This window comes from Aplysia californica, unplaced genomic scaffold, assembly GCF_000002075.1.
Source record: "Aplysia californica isolate F4 #8 unplaced genomic scaffold, AplCal3.0 scaffold00265, whole genome shotgun sequence".
Taxonomy (NCBI): Eukaryota; Metazoa; Mollusca; class Gastropoda; order Aplysiida; family Aplysiidae; genus Aplysia; species Aplysia californica.
Window position 1 is genome coordinate 52665 of NW_004797535.1, and position 13478 is coordinate 66142.

Genomic DNA, 13478 nt, shown 5'->3' on the forward strand with positions numbered 1-13478 from the left:
GTCGCGAACTCTCGTGGCAGTGGGCTCAGTACATATTATAGACTCAGCGGCACAAACACACAGCACTCCTAACACATACCGTCTATGAGGTGGATATGGTCGTGTTGTTGCGGAAAATAGAACGCGCCTAACAAAGGCCCAATGGGCGCATAGGTATCTGTGTCACTAGGGGAAAGTGTGTCGTAAGCTTTCAACCCATTGTCAGGGCTGGGAGAGCGTGAGCCCTCTGTGCAGTGTAATTTTGTAAAAGTCTTCTACCTTTTAACAAGAAGAGTTTCATTAAAGACGGGCGTGGGAACCGGCTTATTCTTTCTGAGCCCTAACGACATTTGATTGGCTGTTAGGTTACTATAGTTGTAAGCGGTGACAACAATGATTGGATAAACGGGCAAGCCGCCAAGCTGATAACTGTGTTCATTGCGTGCGATCATGACGGTTTCAACTGCTTATTATTTCGTTATTTAAGAAACTTTCATTAACTAAGGGATAGAGTTGGGGCGGAAAGGGGGCGGGGGTGAGGGGCTCAAGCCCGTAAGCCCTTCACTACCCACCGCCACTGAGGGCAATTTGACTGCAGCAAAATACAGAGAGGAAATCCTGCGTCCCCTTGTTGATCCTCTCCTGCAGCAGAAGGGACCCCAGGCTGTACTGCAGGATGACTACGCCACGCCACATTGCGCACGCATCTTGGGGGACTTCCTACAGCAGCGAGCTGTCACCCGCATGGACTGACCAGCTTGTAGTCCGGATTTGAACCCAATAGAGAACATTTGGGATCACATTGACCGGTGGATAAGGAACAACCTCCCATCTGCACAAAATCTTCTACAACTCTTGGGCTGCCTCGTCCAGGAGTGGCAAAACCTGCCGCAACAAGTTCTTCGAAAGCATGTCCTGTCAATACGTCGACGCTGTACCGAGTGTTTGGTCAAACGGGGTGGCTACACCACACTATTGACAATGTTCATGAAGAGCTATGGCTGTTCAGACTTTTGAAATCCGACAAGTGTGATTTAAACTCGTTTTACATGAACTTCTCGTTGTTGTTGAAATCTGAAATTGTACACGCTTACTCTAAAGAGTCGAAAGCATCTTTTGGGAAAAAATGAATATAGGCTATTCGGTTACACTGTTCTTCAGTTATCTTTCTTTGAATTTTTGTTCCTTGACTTTTTTGTGCGAGTTTATTATTGAGAGATACACAGGGCGTAGCCCATTGAAAATAATAATTTTGCATTTTTATTTAGCGCACACCGTGCTCCACAGCATACATTAGGCCTACCCTATAATATATGCGCGAGACAATTCGAAATCAAACAGTTACCATGGTTGGAAACAAGGTTACACATGGATCTGCAGTCGTGCCATAACTTTACTTTTCATTCAGTTTCAGTCCGGTTCCCGTTAAACTCCACCGAACGGGGAGACAATGTAACAATGTGGCGCCAAACGTACGTCACGCTAAGTTAGATACTCGCGTCACTGATTTGTTATCTCTGGATCAACAGCAAAGTCCATCCAGCTTCACCACCACCCCTCCCATAATTCGTTTTATATGTATAAATGGTCTGACACATAATTAAAATAGATCTACATGTTTTTAAAAATCTACACAATCACATAATTATTATAGGCCTCCTGTGGGTCATAGGCACATTTTGTTATGGATGTTGTTTTGCTCCACTTGCTTATTTTCTATTCTCTTGTCCATTTGTTTTAGAACTTTGCAAATGGTTTGTTGTACCATTGTTGTTATAGCCGTGCATGCCTGTTCCGAATGCCTGCTATACTTATTTGAACTAGTTTACAAAACATTATTATGATTATAAAAGACCCCACTCGGGGATTTACGTTTAACAAGCCTCCTGTCTAACCGAGACTGGTATAAGATATAAGTGGGGTCCACTGAAATCTGTTAAGGAATAAACTATCAATCGGGTAGTTTTCACTCAAGAGTGAATCACCTTAATTCAAGTACACTATTCATTGCCGTTGGCTAACCATTACCTTTGCTTTTAAAAAGGCGCGAACCCTATCAACGTGTATGGTGTACACTCTTTGATTAATTAGGCTGACTCACTCATTTTATAGAGAAGTGAGCCATGTGTAGCATACTTCCTTCGCTTACTAACATTGAGTAAGGAGAGAACCAACTTGTTTCCCTCCTTGTCTCTTGCTTAAGTTTTTAAAATGGTTATTAATAATTATACACATGTATTAGAGGGGCTTTCGTGGCCTAGAGGTAAGGTGTAGGCCTCTCATTCAAAGGTCCCGGGTTCGAATCCGGGCAGCGACCGAAAAATGTTCTTCTCTAAAAAAAAATTGTCTCCTTTCACCTCCTTTTCTGTTCTCTAGCAATGTTCTGTCGTCTGCTACCACATCTTCTTTCTGCCCCCCACCCCCTCAACTCCTTTGCCAAGCATCTGCGTTTATCGGGGCCGCGCCTGCGATAGTTGGCATTTTTTGGTCCTCGAATAGCGATCTCGATTTTTGTATTTTTCTACCAAAAAAAAAGCTACTTCATAACATATTATTTTATTAGAAATGCATTTTGGTAATTTTAAGGTGTTCATGTATAGTTATTTTCATTCAAAGAATGTAGATACATTACATACTATATATCGTCGGCCTGGTGATAAAACCGTCTAACCCACAAAATATCAAAAAACTTTTTATTGGCCCTATCGATAGTAAATTGTCCATTTCATATGCTCACTCAAAGACAGATCTGAATTTTGTCTAGAAATGTCTTTAAAAAATTAGAAATAAAACCGTATAACCCGTCACCCACCGGATTTTAGCCCGATGTTTCCGACTATCCCACCTGCGAGGGAGGGAATGAGGGTTGGCTGTTTTTATCGCGCTAACAATGAGGGGCCACTTGCTACGTTACCGACTAACCCCGGCTTTGACTCCTCTCCGGACTTAGTTTGACATCAGATTCAGACCTGTAATAGTCCAGAATTTGCTCACATAACCGTGGGAGCTCTCCAAAAAGGAATATTTGTGTAATATTTCTTGTTGATTTCACTGGGGAGTTATATAGATCTGATTGTTTCCTCTTTTTTCTTCGTTTTAATGCTGCTGATAATGTAATTAATGACTAAAACTCCCCACTGTTCCCACAGAACTGTTTATCTCGTGACAATTCCGGTATTTGAAATGCATCTTTATGGATTTTGTTTTCTATGAAACTATGTTTTCTGTCTGCGTGTTTTTCTTTGTCTTTGCACTCGAAATTCACCGATTGTGAAGGCATTTTCCCCTATTCGGACTACTGTCTCTTCTCCTAATCATTTTTCCTTCACAATTGACTGGACGAAGTAGATAGCATTTCCTCCTTTACTAACTCACTGAAAAAAAAAAAAAAAATTATGGGACCTGTCCAGCACACCGTCTGCCCCCAACGATCGTTGTTTTTTAAAGCGCTTTTTCTTTTCTTTTTTTTCATTTGCTGTGTTTATTGCAGTCATTACTAGGGCTGGATTCTGCTCGGTTAATCGAAGGCTTGTAAAGCAGTGGAAGTCTTGCGCTTGAGTCTTGCGAGCAGGCTTGTGGTTTGATTTGCCTCCCGCTTGCTACCAGAGGGAACTTCCGGTGAGTTGTGACTCGCGGACAGTCCTGCTGTACTGTGTCGTGACGTCGCGAACTCTCGTGGCAGTGGGCTCAGTACATATTATAGATTCTCTGGTTATTTGCGTTGAGAGGCTTGCACCAAAAGTGCAAGATCGGTTGGGTTTTTTTCATAGTTCGGTTGTAAAAAACAAAAAGCTCTATTCAATGCACTTAAAAATTAATATTGGATCGGCTATTCTTATGATGTTTAGGCCTGTTTATTTTTAATGTGCACGAGCCAAGCGCTTCATCGTCGCACGCAAAAGACCTCAGTTCGATTCCCGTATGGGGAGAAATTTTTACTGAGAACCTCCGTCTTTCTGCTGGGGCGTTGTTCCCTCTCAGCCCAGGTTGGCCCTGACATTGGGTTGAAGTAGGCCTAGCCCGTCTCCTAAATGTTCTATATTATGTCACTGTGAGTGTAACACATCTACAAAATAGGTTACATACATACGATACAAAAGCCAATCACAACGACCCCTGGAGTTCTCCATTCTAGGGTAATCTAAGTCTACTTATTCTTATTATTATCAGAAACCTAGGTCTCTGTTACTACAATACCACGCTCCCTCTCACTTATCCATTCGCTTAGCTGATCAACGGCGGGAAGTTAAAAATAACTTCAGCTCTCTACGCCTTGCACCAAAACAAGCCCAGCCTCTCCCTTCCTCCACGGTTCAAAGTTCACACAGCGCACAGTACTGTCTTGCTGTTTGAACACATCGGACTGTCTTGTCGCCATCAAGACGGTCCTACGCCATCAAGCCCGTGCCGCTCGCTCGGTGTATCGAGACAGTACAAGTCAGCAGGTCAGGTTTGGAGCTTGTCCTGGGGCAAATCTGTAAGCCTAGCGCAAATCAGTACTGTGTGAATTGTGGGGCCTGTGGCAGCGGACGGGACTTGAGGCTTGCGCAGGCCTCGATTAATCGAGTAAACTACAGCGCCACGCCGCGCAGTGACTCTGTGGGCGAGATCTCTCACTCTCCCCCTCTCTCTTTTTCTGACGTAAGTGGCTTCGCGGATTGCAAGCAGGGTGGGGATGATGAGGGGGCCTGACACGAGTGGCTTCGCGGATTGCTAGTTGCTGTGGACTTGAAGTTTAGACTAGACCAAGGAGGTTACAGTTTGCGCTAGACTCAACTTATCATGCTGGTGATTTGATTTGATGATTTGACCTACTGATTTGAGGCTTGTGACTTGAACTAGGGGCTTGTGAGCACGAGCGGGTTTGCTACCGGGGTACAGCCCTAGTCATTACCTTCTGAAACATCGTTCGACTTTCTTTGAAAGTTCATTTCGTTTGTGTTTTGAGTAGATTATTTTCTCAGTGTCATAACCTAATGCTTTATCTTTATATCAAACCTTAGCTTACATAACGCTATAACATTCAATAAGATGATGCCACTCTTGCTGCGTCACCTCTTACCCTCAGCGCAGTGGAAAGTGATCAACGTGACCAGGCTAATGTCACATCGGCTCACAATACAACAGTTATGTCACCTTTGATCTCTGCGAAAAGGACACGGCATGAAAACGATTGGAAGGGTAACAAAAGGAAGAGGTTGAAAGAACTGGGGATGCCTCTACCCATGTCAAGGCGCGAAGCGAGCAGGATGTGAACTTGACGTCCTTGGCAGTTGTAAACTGGTTGGTACAAAATGCAATGACATCACTGGTCACTCTCTTGGAAAGAAAAGAGAGCCTACGTATATGCCACGATAAACATGATAGACAAAAAGAGATCTTACACACGGGGAAAACCCAAGGAGAACTTACAGCCACTTACAAGAGTCAATGGTCAAAGAACACCTGTTTGTAAAACAATCTTCAAGAACACCACAGGCCTGACCCACTGGTTTATTTAAAGTGTCTTCTCCGAAAAAACAACAACCAAGAGGTCCACCCACCTAAAACACACCACGCCCACCATGAGAGAGCCAAGGATGACAAGTTGTTCCATAAAGAGGAATTTTTTGACAAACTTTCTAAGATATCCTCCTGTCTACAGATGACAATCCAGAAAACGTCAGATCTGCATCAAGTATACAAGGAGAACTTTGCAGAGAGAGTGAAAGCTACATTGAGCTATCAAGTGTACTGCCAAAAGTTCAAGAAAAACAATTTGGGTTTACTTTCAAACAAGAAAAACCAGTGCGACATTTGTACAAAGTTCAAATCTGGAAACCTCACCGAAACAGAATACACAGCTCAAATATGAATATGAGGAAAGCTGCCGCTAGACCAGAGAAGGAGAAGGACAGGGAGTGTATGGAGATCCAGTGCGTCCTTCTGGCCTCATCACTAAAGACTTCCACCTTATATAAAACAAAACTGGCTGTACACAATGTTACGATTTAGGATCTTGCCACCAGAGACGCCAGATGATATGTCTGGTATGAAAGTGAAGTTGGTCTGGGCTCCAACAGTTTTCATCTTGTCTGACTCACTAATTGATATTGCAAGTGACTGACTTCAACCACTTCATCATCTGCAGTGATTGGCGCAACTACTAAAACAGAAAGCCACCCTGGTGAGTGCAATGGCCTCGCTGGCCAAAGAGCTTGACATCACAGTTGAGCAGAAATTCTCCCCAAGGGCCATACCCAAATGGAAGTGGATTCAGTCCATGGCACTATTGAGCGATCGCTAAAAATCGCACGGCCTATGAAGTTATGTACCTGGACCACAGCTTTTTCAAAGATTTCGCAAAGGTCGGAGAGCACTAAACAATCCGTCCAGGGAGAAAAGCAGGCGATCCTACTGTCACTGACTTGCAGGCATCAAAGTACACTCCAGTCTTTAAAATTCAGTACAAGCTGAACTTTGATGATGGATGGCAGGCGCTGCAAGGACCAAGAAAGCTGAACACCATGTGTACGACGGTTACTGCTGGACCTCTCTGCAAAGACAGACTGAAGATAACTGCCAACCAGTATAAACATCTACTTGAGTTGAAGGCCGTCGTACCACGATGCTACCACAATTACCATGAAACTTTGCCTCAGTAAGAAGTTTTGAAAGCGATCAAGCCAAATTCGATTATAGTAGAGTCTTTCAAAACAATGGTAACTTTTGTCGTATTGTCTTGTTGTAGCCATAGGACACAGAGTGAGACAGACATCCTCTTCTGTCTTCGAGAAAACTCAATAAAGTAGTAGTTGTCAAGCCACACACTTGGAGAAAGCTGGCGCATTCTTTGGTACTCACAAAGTCTTTTTGTATAATAATGGCATATCATTATGTAACCAACTTTTCCCAAACCATTGCTGAGGTAGCAGAGCTTTTGTGTGGCTTTCTGCTTTCATTTCTTTCTTAGTATTACTATTTTCCAGGCCTTTGAATGTGGACCCAGTGCCAATAGTACCGTGTCGGACACGGTCATAAATTCTAAAGGCCTACTGCTGCTGCTGCTACTACTGTTGTTTTTGTTGTTGTTGTAGTAATTGTTGTTTTTGTAGTTGTTGCTGTAGCTGTTCTACCTTACCCTTCCAACCTCCTGTTCTTCTACTTTAAATGTAATTAATATACCCATTGCTGTGTTCTGCTTCTTCTTCTTCTATTAAAGGTTAAACTTTGTGACTGCTGTTTTTGCCCGAATTGACTCCGTAGCACTGAAATGGCAGCAGCTGATAGTATGTTGGTAGCAATAATATAGTCCTCCTCCTCTTCCTTCTTCTTCTTCTTACTCCTCCTCCTCCTTCTTTTTTCTCCTTATCCTCCTCCTTCTCACCCTCTTCCTCCTCCTCCTCCTCCTCCTCCTCCTCCTCCTCCTCCTCCTCCTCCTCCTCCTCCTCCTTCTCCTTCTTCTTCTTCTTCTTCTTCTTCTTCTTCTTCTTCTTCTTCTTCTTCTTCTTCTTCTTCTTCTTCTTCTTCTTCTTCTTCTTCTTCTTCTTCTACAAAAGATCTCGACGATTGAAGCAAGTGATCAAATACGTTACCGTCAAGTGTGGCTTGGCTGCACTCAACCAAACTCAAGGCCAGCAGTGGCTTCCTGATAAAACCGGTCAACCCACAAATTGAGGGTTGGTCGGTTTTATCAAGGAAAATTTGAGCGACATAACCGTCTAACCCACACAGTTTCATTAAAAGCAATTTTTAAAGGAAAAAAAGTTCTACAGATTTTCAGTAAAGTGTTTTTATAGGTGTTTAAAGCGTTGATTTATCGTTGATTTGTTTTGAAATAAAAAAGTTTTTTCCTTCTCCTGTAAAATTTACCTCGCTGGGGTTAGCCGGTTTTATCACAAGGCCGACGATATTTATCTTGCTGTTTGTCTTTTATTTTTTCCCTCTTTGTTGCGTTTTAATTTGTTGGTGTGATAATTTATTTATTTTTTGGTTATTGCTCTCATGTGTTCTTTTTCTATTTTTGGGGGGTTTATATAGCAAAATGTCATTTAGTTTGATGTTGTTCATACATTTTAAAAATATATAATAACTGTGTTATGTTAGAGCGTGTCCCCATCAAAATCGAATACTGACACTAGCAGGCCCCCATTGTGTGATTCCAGAATTTACATGTAACATCCTGTACTTTTTCTTGAATTACACTTACATACACGTTCAGGGTTAAAACGGCCAATATTCGGATAGGTGGACACACGCCCTTATTTGTTAATTGATGTGGTTGTTTAAGTGATGTTCTAATTTAGATGTAATTCTGTTGTGAAACTTTTGTTTTCCATGTTTTTACACTCTAGGTGGCAACGAATAACATTCTGGATTCTTAAAACAGAACATATTGAAATTCTGGTGCTTTATATTAACTTACCTCTATCAACATTATACTGTTATATTCATACGTCGTCACAGAGAGTTGAAAGTTTGAACATTAGTGACAACTTTTGTCCTTTTTGTGTCAACTTTTGGACTAAAAAATGACAACAAGCGCAGAGATGCTAGCTTTACCCCCTCCTTTGGGTTCCTGACTCTTTCTGCATACTCATTGGCTCCTTCTTACTGCTCTCTTTCAGCCACACCCCTGATCTTCTGGTAGGAAAGAATAAAGATCTACCCCTAGCCTTCTCGGACAAGGGCGAAAAATCTCGGAGGGCCCGTGTGCAAGTGGCACACGTTATAGATCCCTTGGTGGCAGTGGCGGAGCGTAGTGAAGGGTAGAGCTGGATCCTCTTCGCCAAATCTGAGAGTGGCGATTCACGATTCAGTCGGCTTCAAATCAATGAATCACGAGTACGCGAGCGCTCGTTGAATACTAAGTCTCTGGCTCGTTGTATGCGTGAAACGGAACAGTGTCACATCAACGCCACTTCGCGAGTCCCACTCTTGTTGGAGTGGCTGAGTCAAAGTTACACTATCTTTGCCTGAGTGGCACTCTCTCGTACTGTCTCGTAGTAGTACATGTAGTAGTAGTAGCAAAGATCGTGTAGAGAATCTGTGGTAGTAGATTCTATCTAGGAGGCAGTTTAGTGAACGTGCACGCGGCAGGGCGAATCGGCCTCGATAAGCCCCGTAAACTTTTGTGATCGGCCACGAAGCCTCGTGTTTTAATGGGTCTAAACAACTCAGTGTTAATCGCACTGCCACACCCGACAGGCCTACATCTTTTTTTTTTTTTAAGAAAGAGAAAGATTATCAAAATGGTTGAATTCGCGTGAAAATCGATTCGGTAGAACTGGAACTATTAAAATTTGCTTCTGAAAACAAGGCAATTTTTATAACTCGATGAAATAAAACTACTGGCTGTGTTATTCTGTATAAATTATGAAACTTCAGGACGTATTATTATTTTCCAACGTCTTTTGACGCCTGAGCTGTAGAGGTTGAAGTTTTCACAACACTAATAATAGATCTAGTAATAGGGCTTTCCGTAAAAAATGCATAAATCTACAGAAGCCGAACCACCGAACCGACCGGTCAGCGACCCGGGCACCCCGCTCTCCCCTGCACACTGTGATAACGTATTGCTTCGGTATCGCATTATATCAACTATTAATACGTGCGGCTATGGCAATTGGGATGTACTGACTGACAAAACAATTCAGTTTTGTTTTTATTTTACCATATATTTGACTTTAATAGTGCAGGTGATAGCTAAATCTAGATTCCCCGTCTAGAATCAGTAGTAGCAGGCCTATGCTTGAAACCCCCCCAAGGCGCCCTCAACTGCTAGATCTAGATCTAACGCAGGGTGGTTTTAAAAGGGGGGGCCCCCCCCCCCGGGGGGCGGTGGGGCCTTTTTTGGGGGCCGGTGGGGAAAAATTTTTTTTTAGGGGGGGGGGGGGGGGGGGGGCGGTGGTGGGCGTTAAGGGGGCGGTGTGAAATTTTCATGAAGTGAAACATAAAAAATGGTGAAGGGAAAGAAGATACATAAAAAAATTTTTTTTTTAAATTAATAACTTAGGCATAGTTTACAATACTACTTATTACTAAGAACTTTCTTTCCCAGCACTCAAAGCCCATATAAAGAAGATTCATCCCGGCAAATCTGACAAAGATCTGGCATACTTCAAAACTCTAAAGATCAATTTTCAGAAATAAAAATCAATTAAATCGATGTTTGCAGCCGACGTCGATCAAGCTGATGAAGACTTACGGGCAACTTATAGTTTATCTCAGCTAATTGCAAAGGCAGGCAAACCACGTGCTCTCCGTGAGGACCTCATTACCTGCGATAAGAGAGGTGGTCAGCACAGTCCTGCACCGTGCCCCGGAGCCTGTGTTGAAAGTTCTTGTCACTAAGTGACAATACCGTTCAAAGACGTATGGATGGGATGTCAGCAAATGTTAAGGAATCATTGTGCAAAATGCTTAAAGGACACGTGAGTTCAACCTTCAACTGGATATCGGTTCATAGAGGGTGAGGAAATAATGCAAGAATTGTTATTTGCGAAAATGTTGGAAACAGATACCGAAGTCGAGTCCATTTTCAAAGTGGTCCTAGAATTTTTCGAGGAGAAGCAGATTCCTCTGGCCAACATAGTTGCCTGTGCAACAAATGGAGCACCGTCGAAGACTGGTCGGTATTGTGGATTTATTAGCTTCTTGAAGAAATCAGTCCCTGGAGTACTAACTGTTCGCTGTGTCATTCACAGACAGGATTTGGTGGCAAAAAACCTGAATGAAAGTCTGCATGACACCCTGGCCATTGTCACCAAGTGTGTGAAAAAGATCAACGTCCACGCTTTGAACTCAAGATTTTTCCAACTGCTGTGCACTGAGAATGACGAGAACCTTCAATTATTTCTTTTGCACACTGAAGTCCAGTGGCTCTCAAAAGGAAACTGTTTAACACGATTATTGCTCTGCCTGTTTGACTCTGTGCTGGAGCTTTTTTCTAGAAACAGACAGTGATCTCTGCAATAAACTAAAAGAACACAAGAACAACATTTCGTTCCTCACAGATCTTTTCACAAAGTTCAACCAGTTCAACTTGCAGCTGCAGGGGGAGGGCACCAACCTGATCAAGGCAAAATCCATGCTTTCGTCATTCTAGTCGAAATTGGAAATGTTTCACCGAAACATTGGCAGAAGAGAATTTGCTCAGTTTCCTAGCTTGACAGAGACACTGAAAGAAGGGCGGGTTTCTGACGAGGAACTAGAAATATATACCAACCACCTCAGAGATTTGCTTGCTGATATGATCGCGAAGACAAGGTTTACTGATATCTTTTCACTGGAAATTCCAGACTGGGTACTGGACCCACTCATTACTGGAACAGATGGTGATTTGACAGTGGCAATTGAAGAAGAGCTGACAGTGAAAAGTGACTTTGAAATCAAAACCATTGTTCAAAAAGTCGTACAAGTCATTCTGGTTGAAAACTATTGTGCAAGACAAGTATTCCTCCCTGTTGGAAAATTCCAAGTTGTTGTTCATCGCTTTTCCCTTCTCTTGTCTAGTACAAAAGGGATTCTGTGCAGTGACAAGGTTGCTGACGAAGCAGAGGAAAAAACTAAGGATCACAGAGCGTGGCGATTAGCGTCTGCTACTGACCAATCTGAAACCTGATGTTGATAAGTTGGTTTCGTCTCACCAGGTCCGTACTTCTCAATAGGGCAGTGTCAATGACTTATTTGTATATGCTTACTCTGTACTTGATACTTTGATAACTGAATACGACTTTTCTTTTTTTGCTTTTCTTTCTTCTTTTTCTACAGCAAAATACTCATTTGTTTAATAGAGTTTGTTATGTGCATGTGCTGCCACTGCGGATGAAACTGATGATGATATTGACGGCGATGATTACGAAGATGGTGATAATTGCAGACTAAGATCCATGCATACTTTTTCTTTCGTGTGGTTACTCACACTTGAACAGCTTAATTACAATTTTATGTTCCAGAAAGGAGATATTTGATATATACAAATCCCAGGCAACGTTATTGCAGCACCTTGATGGGAGAAAACATTTCATAAAAATAATGTCAATCTGTTTTCAAACTAATGATCACTGTTTTGGGGTTCATTTTTTTTTGTGTGTTTTGCTTCTGCAAATGTCATAATACATGTTATACTTTTATTGATGTTAACAACACTGGTCGTTTAATACTGATGACACATATACATAAAATGACCGTATTTTGTTCGCAGTGCCCTTGCATAAGATAGAAGAAAAATGTGTTTTATTATCTCTCGTACACGCTTAATTTAAGACTTTGTTATGATGGGGATTTCAGACCCAACTAATATTCAGAACCAAATCATTAGAATTTAGGCACTATATTTTGTACCCTACTTTTTGAGCTCTCTCTTTATTTTTGATTGTTGTTATATTATGCATGTCGTTATGTCGTATTGATGGTTGGGGCGGAGTAGGGGGCGCTGGGACTCGGCTGGGTGAAAAAGGGGGCGGTGGGCGAAAAAAGTTTGAAAACCACTGATCTAACGTATTGCTATGCCTTTGGGCTTTGGAATTGAAATAAAACGAATTGCACAGTTCTAGTTAATTTTAGATTCAGCAAATAACTGTATTTCCAGATTTAATAATAACAAATCCCACCATAACAATCACTTTTACTTTTATTAGAATATTTAGATCCAAATTTTTTTCTAAAATCTGTGTTGCGCAAACTTAAGATTTTCTCTACTTGAAGAGCACAGACTTTACATTGTAAGCCTCTGCTCAGTCTTTTAGTATGCATAATAAAATACATATATATATGTAGATATATATATATATATATATATATATATATATATATATATATATATATATATAATCATTTTATGTTATTTTCTGGATATTTTTAAAACTCTTTTTTTTAGCATGTCATAAAATCAAACTGTGCCCTTTTCTTTGATAAGAATAGCATTAGCAGTGGACTTTTTAGACAGCGAGTCTCTGATTCAATATTTTTAAAAAAATGCTAATCAATGAAAATTGCAAATTGATAATGGTATAGTCCTGTAGAGGATAGGTGGACTCCGGGGTCTGCATAGCGAAATACTAGGTTTTAGGATGTGAACCCCGGAGTAACGTAGTGAAATAAGTAGGTTTAATTTTAAAAGGATTGGTGGACCCCAGAGTCACCATAGCCGTAGAGGATTAAGAAGGTTTAATCAACTCAATTATTATGGATTGGTGGACCCCCGGGACACCTTGATTAAACCTACTTATTTTACTACGGTAACCGCAGGATCCACCTATTCTAAAAACCTAACTAGTCCTGGGGTCCACCTTAAACCTATACCCATTTCACCACGTTGACTCCAGGGTCCACCAATCCTTAAAATTAAACCTAGATCTACATGTAGGCTACTTATTTCACTACATACATTGACCCCAGGGTCCACCAATCAAATTAAACACCTATATCATAGTATATCTACTTATAATTTCACTACGTTGACCACGGGCTCCGCCAGTCCTACTATAAAATAAACTGAGATCTACTTATTTCACTAT